Genomic DNA, 11,822 nt, shown 5'->3' with positions numbered 1-11,822 from the left:
AACACTCCACTGAGACAGCACTGACTAAAGTGGTGAATGATCTGTTAACTGCCAAGTCTAAAGGCCATTACTCTCTACTTATTCTTCTAGATTTTTCTGCTGTGCTTGACACTGTTGATCACACTCTTCTCATACAAACACTACACTCCCTAGGTCTTAATGATACAGCTTTTTTCTGGTTCACATCTTACCTATCTGATCGCTCTTTCAGTTTTTCGCTTCTCTTACTGTAACTCCTCTTAACTACCTCTGTCAGTCGGAGTTGCGCAAGGCTCAATCTTAGGTCCTCTGCTTTTCTCAATCTATACCTCATCTCGCAAACTAATCAGCTCTTTCAGATTTCAGTATCATTTATTTGCGGATGACACTCATCTCTATCAACCTCAGAGTTGTCGCCAGTGGTTTTGGGCCGAGTCTGAATGCCTCTCTGCCATCTCAACTTGGATGTCTTCTCGACACCTCAAATTCAATATTTCCAAAACGGAATTACTTATATTCCCACCAGCTAAGAACAGTTACCATCCTGATATTTCCATCACTGTTGACAACTCAACAATGTACCTTACTCTACAAGCTCTTTGCCTAGGGGTCATCCTCGACTTTGAACTGTCCTTTGTTCCCCACATTCAATTTGTCGCCAAATCATGTTACTTGCATCTAAAAAACATATCCAAAATACGACCCTATCTCACACAAGACACTACTAATCTCTTATCCATGCACTCATTATATCTTCTATCATTTATCTATTATTGCAATAGTCTCCTAACTGGTCTTCCCAAGAACAGACTCTCACCACTGCAATCCATTCTAAATGCTGCTGCTAGGCTGATCTTCCTAGCAAGATGCTCATCGTCTGCTGATCCGCTCTGCCAGTCCCTCCATTGGTTACCTGTGTTTTACCGTATTCAATATAAAATCATTCTGCTAGCATATAAAGCTGCAAGAAAAACAGGTATAGCAGCACACAACTTTGAAATTAAATGAAAAACAATTAAAAATTACATGATCTTAGGTCACATTAGTTTATTAGCACTTGATAACATTTAAAAGGTGCATATAGCATATAAAGCTATTAACCATACTGCACCAGCTTATATCTTTTTACTTATCTCAAAATATCTCCCATCTCGACCACTCTACTCTGCACCAGATCTGCGTCTCTCTTCTGCATAATATATAATGTGAATAATATGAGGTGTAATGTATATAAGGTAAAGTGGTACTTCTGTGTGATGTAACGTGAATAAGGGACACCATCGCATGATATAATGTGAATATACAGTAGTTGCACTACTGTGTGGCATAATTTGAATTGGGGGTACTATTGTGTGGCCATGCCCCTTACCAGCAAGAACACACCCCTGTTTGGGCTGCGCACCGAATGTGTGCACTGTTTCTATTTAAAATATTGCGGGTAGGAGCACCAAAATGATGACTGCTATGATGAGGGTTGATGATGCTGGGAAAGGGTAGCGGGGTCAGAGGCTGAACTAGTGGCGATGCTAAGGGGCACAAGCCAAAATCTTGCCTAGGGCGTCATTTATGCTAGGGACGGCTCTGCCTCTGTGTTTCCGTCCTATATCCCTATAGATTGTAAGCTTGCAGCAGGGCCCTCTTACCTCCAAGTCTTTCTGTCGTTACCCAGTTAGTTTTATCTCTGTTTACAATTGTAAAGCGCAACAGAATCTGCTGCGCTATATAAGAAACTGTGAATAAATAAATGAATCCCAGCTTCACAAATAAAAGTCAGTAGAAACAGTCTGCTATTTGCATCCGCCAGGGACAAAGACAGGGTGGCCCGCCCCCGGCCACATCGTCTTGTCTGCAATCCCAATGGGAATGCTGGGTGTTCCCATGGGCAACACCTGACCCTGCCGATATCTGCCCCTAGCCCGCGCGAATCCCCGTGAACGACTCGGGTGACTATGCAAGTCGGCTTGATGCTGAAGCAGTTCGCAAAGGGGACCTGCACATATTTATTTCACTACATTCTTAAATTAGTTATCTTGGGTTATACGTGACATATGTTAATCTAAAGTACCTATCGGCAATTGCAAAATTAGAAGACCGCAGGGACATTTACAGGGTAAGCTATCCCTTCGCATATGTTTGCTTTGTTGATTTTATGATCTAAAAAGGAAATCTGGTGCAGTGATTATAGCCTTAATTGTTTCTGTAAATATTTAGTAGGCTTGAAAGATTTTTGCTATTATTGCCTCAATTTTAGGATTAATAATTCATTTGATTGTTTTCTGTGTTAGTCTAGTAAAACAACTTTCAAAGTAATTTCACTGTATCTGTTTTTTTTCTAATCCCTTCAACATCTCTTTCCTTGCATCCATCTGGCAGTTGTCACCAGACAGCTGTTCACTGCCTGGGAGGCTGCACTTGTCCCTTCCTTTCCTGGGAATGTCAACTCCGAATTCCTCCCCAAGCCTGCCCTAAGCAATAATGACAATTTGGTTTTTGTGTTGGGCAGCATTATTTTTATGTTGACAAAATGATTCTTTACATATTCTTTACATATATAGATGTTTACCATGCATACTACTGTTGCAGTCACAGTAAACAGCCCCTTTTGGTGCACAAGGTCCCATGTGACAATTTGTCGAGTGTCCTTTTTGCATCATTTTTATCTGGAAATGTATTTATTTATTAACAGTTTCTTATATAGTGCAAATTGCAAACAGTGATACAACAAACTGGGTATTTACAGACAGCCAAAAAGGTTGGAGGGCCCTGCTCTAAATCTTAAAAATGCATCTAATTCACAACATGGACACATCAGAGATCTGCGTTAATTAATTTATTATGCAACAATTGTATTTCTGTGTGCGACTGATTTAAAATCTTTATATGAAGTGCGACTGTGCTTTATATACAGAATCAGTCACACAAATGAGTACAGGCGTTGCATATTAAGTGTATAAATAACAATCCCCTGGTGCATTGTGATGCGATTAAATTGCATTTTCAGAAGAAAAAAAAAGAAGCTTGGCATAAGCAACGTCACACAGGACCCATTCGCTACTCGTGACAGGTGTAGTCAGGCTATGTGTACGATTAGGGTTTGGTAGATTTATAATAAAGTAAGGTTAGTCAATCTTTCATCATTTGGTATAAAAAACAATACTGTACTACTATGGTTTGCGATACTGTACCTCTGAGAAATCCTGTGACCAGCTAAAGCAAGAGTGAGGAGGAATCTAAGAGCTTTGGGGCCTCATTCACCCCGGTTAGCAGACACAATTAAGTTAGGATCCAACAGATTATTTCCTGGTCAGAAGGAGGTAGGATGCGGGGTACAGACAAGAGGCAATCCCACTCCCTGAGCCCATGCCCCTTCCCTAGAAGACTCCCCCATTTTTGTCCACGTGTACCTAAGGCAGGTGCTTGGATTTAGGTGGAGCACTAGATGTCACAGACCGTATTGACACAACTGATTAGATTTTAAGTTATTCCTAAAGTATAATGGGAGCAGTCCTGGATTCACTGGACCAGATATCTTATCAGTTGGTGTGAGTTTTATGGTATTTTGATTGCAGCCACAATTAACTTGCCTAAATGAGCTGATATTATTACTAATCTAAGATGTTACAGTACTTCCTGTTCTGCTCAGAGTTCCTAGTAACATACTGTAGTGGGTATGTTATACAGTATTTACTAATAAGTACATATGGCACCTTACATCGCCCATGCACACCTTAATGTAAATATTATGAATAGTGTTACAACACAAATGATCTCCCCTTATGTTTTACACAATTATAAACTTGTTTATTTTAATCATCTGATTAATTTCAATATGGCTAAAAAGTGTTATCCAATGGTTTATCTTGGTATGATTGTATGATTGCATGGTCAGCTGCAGGCTGAACTCTCAGATCTAATTATATCCAGGCTGATCTGTGCAATCTGTATAGTTTCAAATGGCTCATGCTACTCAGGAGTCAGAACTGAAATTGATGGAACTATGGGCCCAATTCAGACCAGCTTGCTAGGCTGTGTATATTCAGAGCATATGGAGCAGGTTAACGCTGCCCCGGGGAACACACACCCACCCCGCTAGCCAGATTCCCTCGCTAAGCTGTCATCAGATGTGTGAGCTTACACATCCTCTTGCATGCACCCGCACAGAGGAGAAATCATTTGATGGTTGCTCATCATTAAATGACTTCTCCTCTGTTCGCAGCAGAAAAGTAGCCCAGGACTTACTTTTTCTGCTGCACGGATTTCTCTAAATTGGGGGTGGGCACTGACATCATGTGTTGTCACCCGCCCACCCCGAGCAGGACATGAAACACCTGCATTCCATTTGGCCCAACCAGCATTTCTATTGGCGTGCCCACTATTATTGTGGGCATTCCAATGAAATGTCGGTTGTCCACCCCGGAATGCCCTATGGATGCCATTTAAAATGCGAATGCCCTGGCGAGTAAAAAATGGACTTTGTCCATGTTGACCTAGTGCATGATGACTTTTTTGGTGACCTTTTGCTGTTGACCTATTGACTGTCAATCTAGACTTTTTTGTGAGTTATCTGGATCAGAGTTGGAAGATCATCTGGTAATTGTTACAGGTTTTTCGATCTCTGCCTGGTTTTGGTATAATCCCAATCTTTGCCCTGTGTGGAACTTAGAACTCATCAGAATTGTATTAAACATATAGAGCAGGGTCGGCGATACCACTAGGCAGCTCTAGGCATTTGCCTAGGGCCCTGGCCACTGGAGGGTGGAGGTTGGAGCAGGTGTCCCCCCGGATGGCATGGAGGTGAGCAGAAAACTCCCCCCTCCGCCGCATAGCCCATTCCCCCCACCCCCTGTATCAGCAGGCCGGGTAGCCAGGTCCGCCGCATGCCCAGCATCATCCCCTCCCCCCGTGTGTCTCAGCAGGCCAGGTAGCTGCCCGGCACCACCCCCCACCATGCCTCATCGCCGGACACCCCCCCCCCCCCCGTGAAGTCATCAGCGCCTAATTTATCCTAAGCTTGCAATTAAGGTAAAGAAAAGTTGGGGGCTAATAATTCCTTTGTATCATGTCCGGGAGAAGTACGCCACCTACAGAATTATATAATACAGTGAAAAGAAGGAACTTCAACATGTTGACAAATATAAGAATTTAGAGTCAGGCATTTGTGTTAAACCCAGCATGAAAACATAACCTACAGTGCAGAACAAGATAAAACAAATCATTATGAAACACAAAAGAACAAATATTAACAGTGTCTAGTTGCTAAGCAAGCTAAGAATTTGGTAACTATGAAACGTGTATAGCAGGAGTCAGCCTGGTGGTTTATTATGCCTTGAACCTTGAGGATCCAACTAAGTTGCCACCACTTGAGGAGGATCAAAGAAGTGAGTACAGTCAATTGAGTTTATTCTCAAATGGGCAAGAAACAACATGCAGAATAGGAAGTTGTAAATCACTCTTGAGGTACCTCTTGGCTTGGAGGAATGTGCATTCAGATTTCTAGACTTTAGATGAAAAGTCTTGGAAAATCATTATGTGCTAACCACTGAATTCCAGGTCACCCTTGTTTCTAGCAAAAATGCTCTAAAGCAGTGGTTCTCAACCTCGGTCCTCAGTGGTCCCCCAACAGTGCACGTTTCCCGGTCACCAGGCGGGTGCACAGGTGCTCATTCTTCACATTTTAAAAGATCACAGGTTATTATTTCACCTGTGATTGTGTGTGGAGACCTTGAAACATGCACTGTTGGGGGGTCTGGAGGACCGATGGTTGAGAACCACTGCTCAGAATGTAGGTCTACCTGAAAAGTATGTTTGTGCTGGCATGCTAAGACTCCAAGGATATTTGTCGGAGCCCTATTAGGAATTTATTTATCAAGACTCATGTTATAAAATCCAACATTTAGGGTCATGTTTCTGGACAATATTTTAAAGGTCAATGCTTCTACTGGCAAGACATGGCTCATGCGGTTCTCTGTCTAATGTTCAAAAAGGTTGTGGGGGATCGTCACAGGCTCAAATATGGACGGTAAGTATATAAGGTATTAAAGTATCAAGAATTGTAAAAACCAACGTAAGACCAATATTTAGACAGTAATTGTCTGAGGTACTGGGTTGGTGGTGCTCCCAAAGAAGTTCAGCACAAAAAGCTGTATATAGTGTGGATGTCCGAAAGAGGGGACAAAGGGAGAACAAGACAGGGTTTTTGGGGCACGCTTTATTGAAAATTGGAAGGTAAGGTAAATAACAATTGGTTTAATATTTAACTTTTAATAGATTTCACTTAAAATAGGTATGCACGTCAAAACGGCGGCGTCAAGTATATGAGAATTGCAGACAATAGACGGTATGTCAAATCTACAAGACAAAGTCAATAAATGCTAGGTAATAATATTATAATATAATTATTTACTGTAATAGTAAGTCATGATCTCTGCTGGTTGGCGAAGATTTTTAACACCTGGGGGACCACCCCCAATTTAGTAGGACGTCGGAAAATAGAATTGCATAAGGTAGGTAACATATGATATGGTACCATGCATGTAAATATCACTGATAAATGTAAGTTCATAAGGGATAGTAGGAGAGAAAAGAAAAGAATAGAATAGAGCAGTGGTCTTTCCTGGGGTACCTGATGTTGTGTGGTCACCTGTTACTGATACGACACCAGATATTCCCCATCAGTCCCCCAATGGGTACTGATCTGGCCAATGACTGTTTAGCTGCTGAGATTGGACGGGATCAGGCGGCTCAGTGATGTATGGTCGTATACTCTATCTGGCGGAACAACACAGGGATTGCATGTTGGACCGACAGTCACTTCTGCTTTCCAAGGGCAGCAGAAGACCACAGCCTCCATCGCCCACTAACCTTTTGGCCCTCTATTTCTTGAGCTGAGCAATACCAGGTCATCACTCTCAACCCCCATCTGATATTACCATATGATGGAGGATAGCAGAAGGACCTGTTAATTGCAATAATCTCAATATCTGTCATCTCTACCACTCATCACTCTCTCATCCATGGTTAAGACTAGACCCGTCCTGCAATACTTCATGTAACAGGCTGTGGTCTTCTGCTGCCTTTGGAAAGCAGAAGTGACTGTCGGTCCAACATGCAATCCCTGTGTTGTTCCGCCAGATAGAGTATACGACCATACATCACTGAGCCGCCTGATCCCGTCCGATCTCAGCAGCTAAACAGTCATTGGCCAGATCAGTACCCATTGGGGGACTGATGGGGAATATCTGGTGTCGTATCAGTAACAGGTGACCACACAACATCAGGTACCCCAGGAAAGACCACTGCTCTATTCTATTCTTTTCTTTTCTCTCCTACTATCCCTTATGAACTTACATTTATCAGTGATATTTACATGCATGGTACCATATCATATGTTACCTACCTTATGCAATTCTATTTTCCGACGTCCTACTAAATTGGGGGTGGTCCCCCAGGTGTTAAAAATCTTCGCCAACCAGCAGAGATCATGACTTACTATTACAGTAAATAATTATATTATAATATTATTACCTAGCATTTATTGACTTTGTCTTGTAGATTTGACATACCGTCTATTGTCTGCAATTCTCATATACTTGACGCCGCCTTTTTGACGTGCATACCTATTTTAAGTGAAATCTATTAAAAGTTAAATATTAAACCAATTGTTATTTACCTTACCTTCTAATTTTCAATAAAGCGTGCCCCAAAAACCCTGTCTTGTTCTACCTTTGTCCCCTCTTTCGGACATCCACACTATATACGGTTCTCTGTCTAACCAATCTGGCCTCTCATATTTTGCATGTCCTGACAAATAAGGAACAGTAAGGCAATGATGATGACCGAGTGTCCATGAGCAAACCAGGCTCCAGCGGAAAGAGCAAAGCAGGAAAACTTCTCAAGCCTGGCAGGTGCTGTGGCATGCAGAGCCAAGTTCAGAGATAAAGATACCCATGATTCTGCATACTTCCACAGGTAACTACCTGCAGTGGACCCAAACTGCCAGGTTGGCATCAGCAAACGCATAACAAAAACATAGCAGGGTCAGTAAGGCACAGTAATACATAGAGGCAAGTAGACTGTAAGTAGTTGTTCCTATGTAAAGGGCTCCAGGATCTATAATTAGGGGCTCTAATAAACATAGGTCATCTGGACTATAAAAGTCAGTAAGGTCCCCTTCTCAGTAAATACATCACAGTATAAAGGGCACTAAGTTCTGTAATTAGCATAAGTCAGATAGTCAGCAGTTTCCTTTCTCAGTAATTAGATCACAGCACTAGCGAGGGATTGTGTCCCAAGCACCATGTAGTGCTAGGAGAATGGAGTCAGAGTGTGTAGGCTCCAGATTGAGGCTATTGCAGGGAAAATGAGACCTACAACAAGATAGCAACAGCTAGGAAAGGAGAGGATACCCAGCTCACACGCACCACACTGAAGCTGAAGGAGCCAAGACGTGGCACTACAATAGTGAAACTGACCGAGAAGCATCACCAGCAACCTCCTACCCATGGAACAGCCATCGCCAGAGAGGATTTATGCAGCAGACTGGGCTCACAATAATGGCAAATCCATTTCTTGAGATTATTGAGGCCATTGGACTGCACAGAAGCCTATGAAAGCCAAGGCACCATCAAAGCACCAGGCATACAACATAGGCAATAGTAAACAGGCAGCTCCAGGATCAGATATTCAGGATGATCACACTTCTTACTCCAAACTGTCCAGCCCTCCATTATATGTTATGTTTATCAAGTTGGAAACTATCATTTGTTTCCATGAGATATTAGCTTTTGCAAGCCATTGTTAAAGTCAATCATTTTAGATGTATGGAGTGATTTGTTAATTAAGAAACACAGTGGACATATCACCTTGTGTTGTAGCATCTCTGGACCCTCCTGATGGTAGCCGGGGCAGCATCAGTGCAAATGGTTTAATCAATGCTCTGTGTGATTGGTGATTGATCTCATCACCACAATAGAGATATGTGCTGTAATTGAACCTGCTGTGCAAAATGTCTATATAAAAACCAACAAAAGAGGATCTTATGGTACAAGGGTTCTCAAACTATTTTGATCTGGGACCCCGTCAGACAATAAAAATAATTTTAGGATCCCAGCAAGTTACCGTAGAATAGCCACCAAATATGTGGTCAAAAGATGGCGCATACACTGTAGCTTTGAAAGAGACACAAATCAAGAGAAGTGACTGTTAATGTGAGAGGGAGGCAGTGGAAAGTGGGGAAGTAAGAGGGTTATAGGGGGATGGAAGTGGGAGGCAATGGGTGTTTACTTAAATAGTATACTCCCCCAAACACAGACACATACCATAAAGCCTGTGCTCAGAGCAGCCCTCCTTCCCCCTTCTTCTCCCTTGCTGCTTTCCAGAACTGTAGGTGTTGGCAGATGACCACCCCCATGCTGCACTTACTTATAAAAGGTTCTACACAGATTTGGAGAGCTGACTCCTTTGAATCTGACTGAAATGAGGGCATAGAGTAATAGACAATTCAACTGATTTCTCAGACTCCTTGGATCACTGGCTGAGAGTTCAGAAGAGTCATTAGCCTGACAGCAATATGGAGTTGCAACCCCATGCTGGGATGGTTGGGACCCAATTTGGTGTCAGGACCCACAGTTTGAGAACCGCTGATATATATTCCAAACAAATACATTATTTTGGAATACTTTTTTTCATCAATTAATAATTTTAATTATGATTATGTGTTCTAAATAACTGCTGTGGGAGTCAAAAATAAGTGGTGCTTAATATATATGAAATGATGAAATGTGAAATGTTGTATACCCTTCATTGAAAAAAATGTTATTGAATGCATACAACTCTAGTTTGTTAAAATAATTCCACATATTGTGTTTGCCCTACACACACACACACACACACATATATATATATATATATATATATATATATATATATATATATATATCCTGTGTTTCCTTGACAATGCTATGTTTATTTTGTTATTTTCAAATGATATACATTTAATAATTCTATGTTACACATGCATATATCAATGTTAATACATGTTTCCTGAAAATGCTACTTAAGGGATACCACTCACATTACTCAATAACAATTTCCCCTTCCAGCTGTTTTCTATTGATATAGTGCTTTATTTTCTCACTAGGCAACACGGTCCATTGTCCATATTTACTGTGTTTAAATTTGTTTTGCGTTTTATATTTATAATACTAGAATTTACTCTTTAATTGCAACCTCAATTTATTCTTACTATTATAATGCACGATTTAGAGATGGACACAGTAGCCCAGACGCTGTATCTTTATGTGAAGTGGTAGTGTTAAAATGTGCTAAAACCACAAGAGAGTTGTTGTGAAAATAAGCCTCTATAATTAGTTATTTGGCCAAATGTAATAGCCTCTCCTGAAATGCGGAATGCCAGCCGAACGCTGAGGGTTTTTTTTTAAAGGGGCAATCATTAACAAGGCAAAACCATGGCTTGTCAGTGATTGCCCCTTAAAAAAAACCTCCTAGTTCAGACGGCATCCCACATGGCCACCAAACTTGGAGGCTATTATATTTGGCCGATTGTGTTAAATATACAGCATTGAATGACCGTTCATCAGGTTGCACAGGATGGCTGATGTGCTCATCAGCATTTTGGCAGCAATTGGCCTTTTTAAGCCCCCAAATACAGGGTTGATAGTTCCCATTTTCAGCAACAATGTCTGTGTCTACCTATTCCCTGCCCCCACACAGCATATCAATTACTGTACATCACCACAAATGACCTCACAAGCAGAACTCTGTGCATGTGCAGTACTGATCAATAAAGCATTAATAGATACATTAAAAATAAGCAGCTACTATACTGTCTGTAAGTGCTTTTTGTGTCATACAAAAAAATATTTTGGTGTGCATCACATCTTCAGCAGGATAATATAAAATCAAGAGTATACAGCAAATATTATAAAGACACTACTTGCCACTGACAAGTCCATGGGCGAGTGAATATCCATCTTCATATTAGAGATGTGCAAGTTCAGATTTACCGAGATTTACCTGGATCTCAAAACGGGATCTTATTGACTATCGGCTGTCACATCTTTTGGCTCCAATTTTAGTCCTATTGGTGGAAATTGTAATAAGGAGTACATTATTGTATAGTGCCATATATTCTTTGAGACTAATACCTATAAATGGCATCTACTCAAAATTTTTATTTTTATTTGCGATCTGAGGTGATTTCATCTCTAACAGTGAGTATAATCTTTCTTTATGCCAAGGCAGCCATTTTCCTGGTGATTTATATCTGCAGCACCAGCCACCACAGGAATCCAGAGGGAAAAGTGTAACTATATAGGTGCCTGGTGTGTGGGCCCTTGTAGGCCAAGCACCTTCATTTTTATCACATCTGTCCCTATGTATAATACTATATATATATATATATATATATATCCATTCATCATCAAGAGAAATCCTGGGTGAGATTTAATGGGATGAGAGATTCAAAAAGTGAGAGATTTGGTGAGAATTCTCCAGTTTTTTTAAAGCAGCAATCATTTACACTGCTGATCCAGTTTGATTTTGCAGTGTAAATGATTGCCGCTTTAAAAAAAACTGGAGATTTCTCACCAAGTCTCTCATTTTCTGAATCTCTCATCCCATTAAATCTCACCCAGTGTGTAATACCATTTTGCCTTGCAAAGCTCAGAAATGTACAGATACAGATAGCTAAAACAATAGAGGTGAAGGATTCTTTGATCTTTTGTCTAGTACTATCTTTATAATATTATTTACTCTTGTTTCCATTCAAAGCTACTTATATTAATTCATTTATTTTAAAGGGTTTTTCCCAATCAAAGTATTAC

This window comes from Crinia signifera, chromosome 2 (assembly GCF_055691185.1).
Source record: "Crinia signifera chromosome 2, ASM5569118v1, whole genome shotgun sequence".
Lineage (NCBI taxonomy): Eukaryota > Metazoa > Chordata > Amphibia > Anura > Myobatrachidae > Crinia > Crinia signifera.
Note: the sequence above shows the minus strand (reverse complement) of the source record.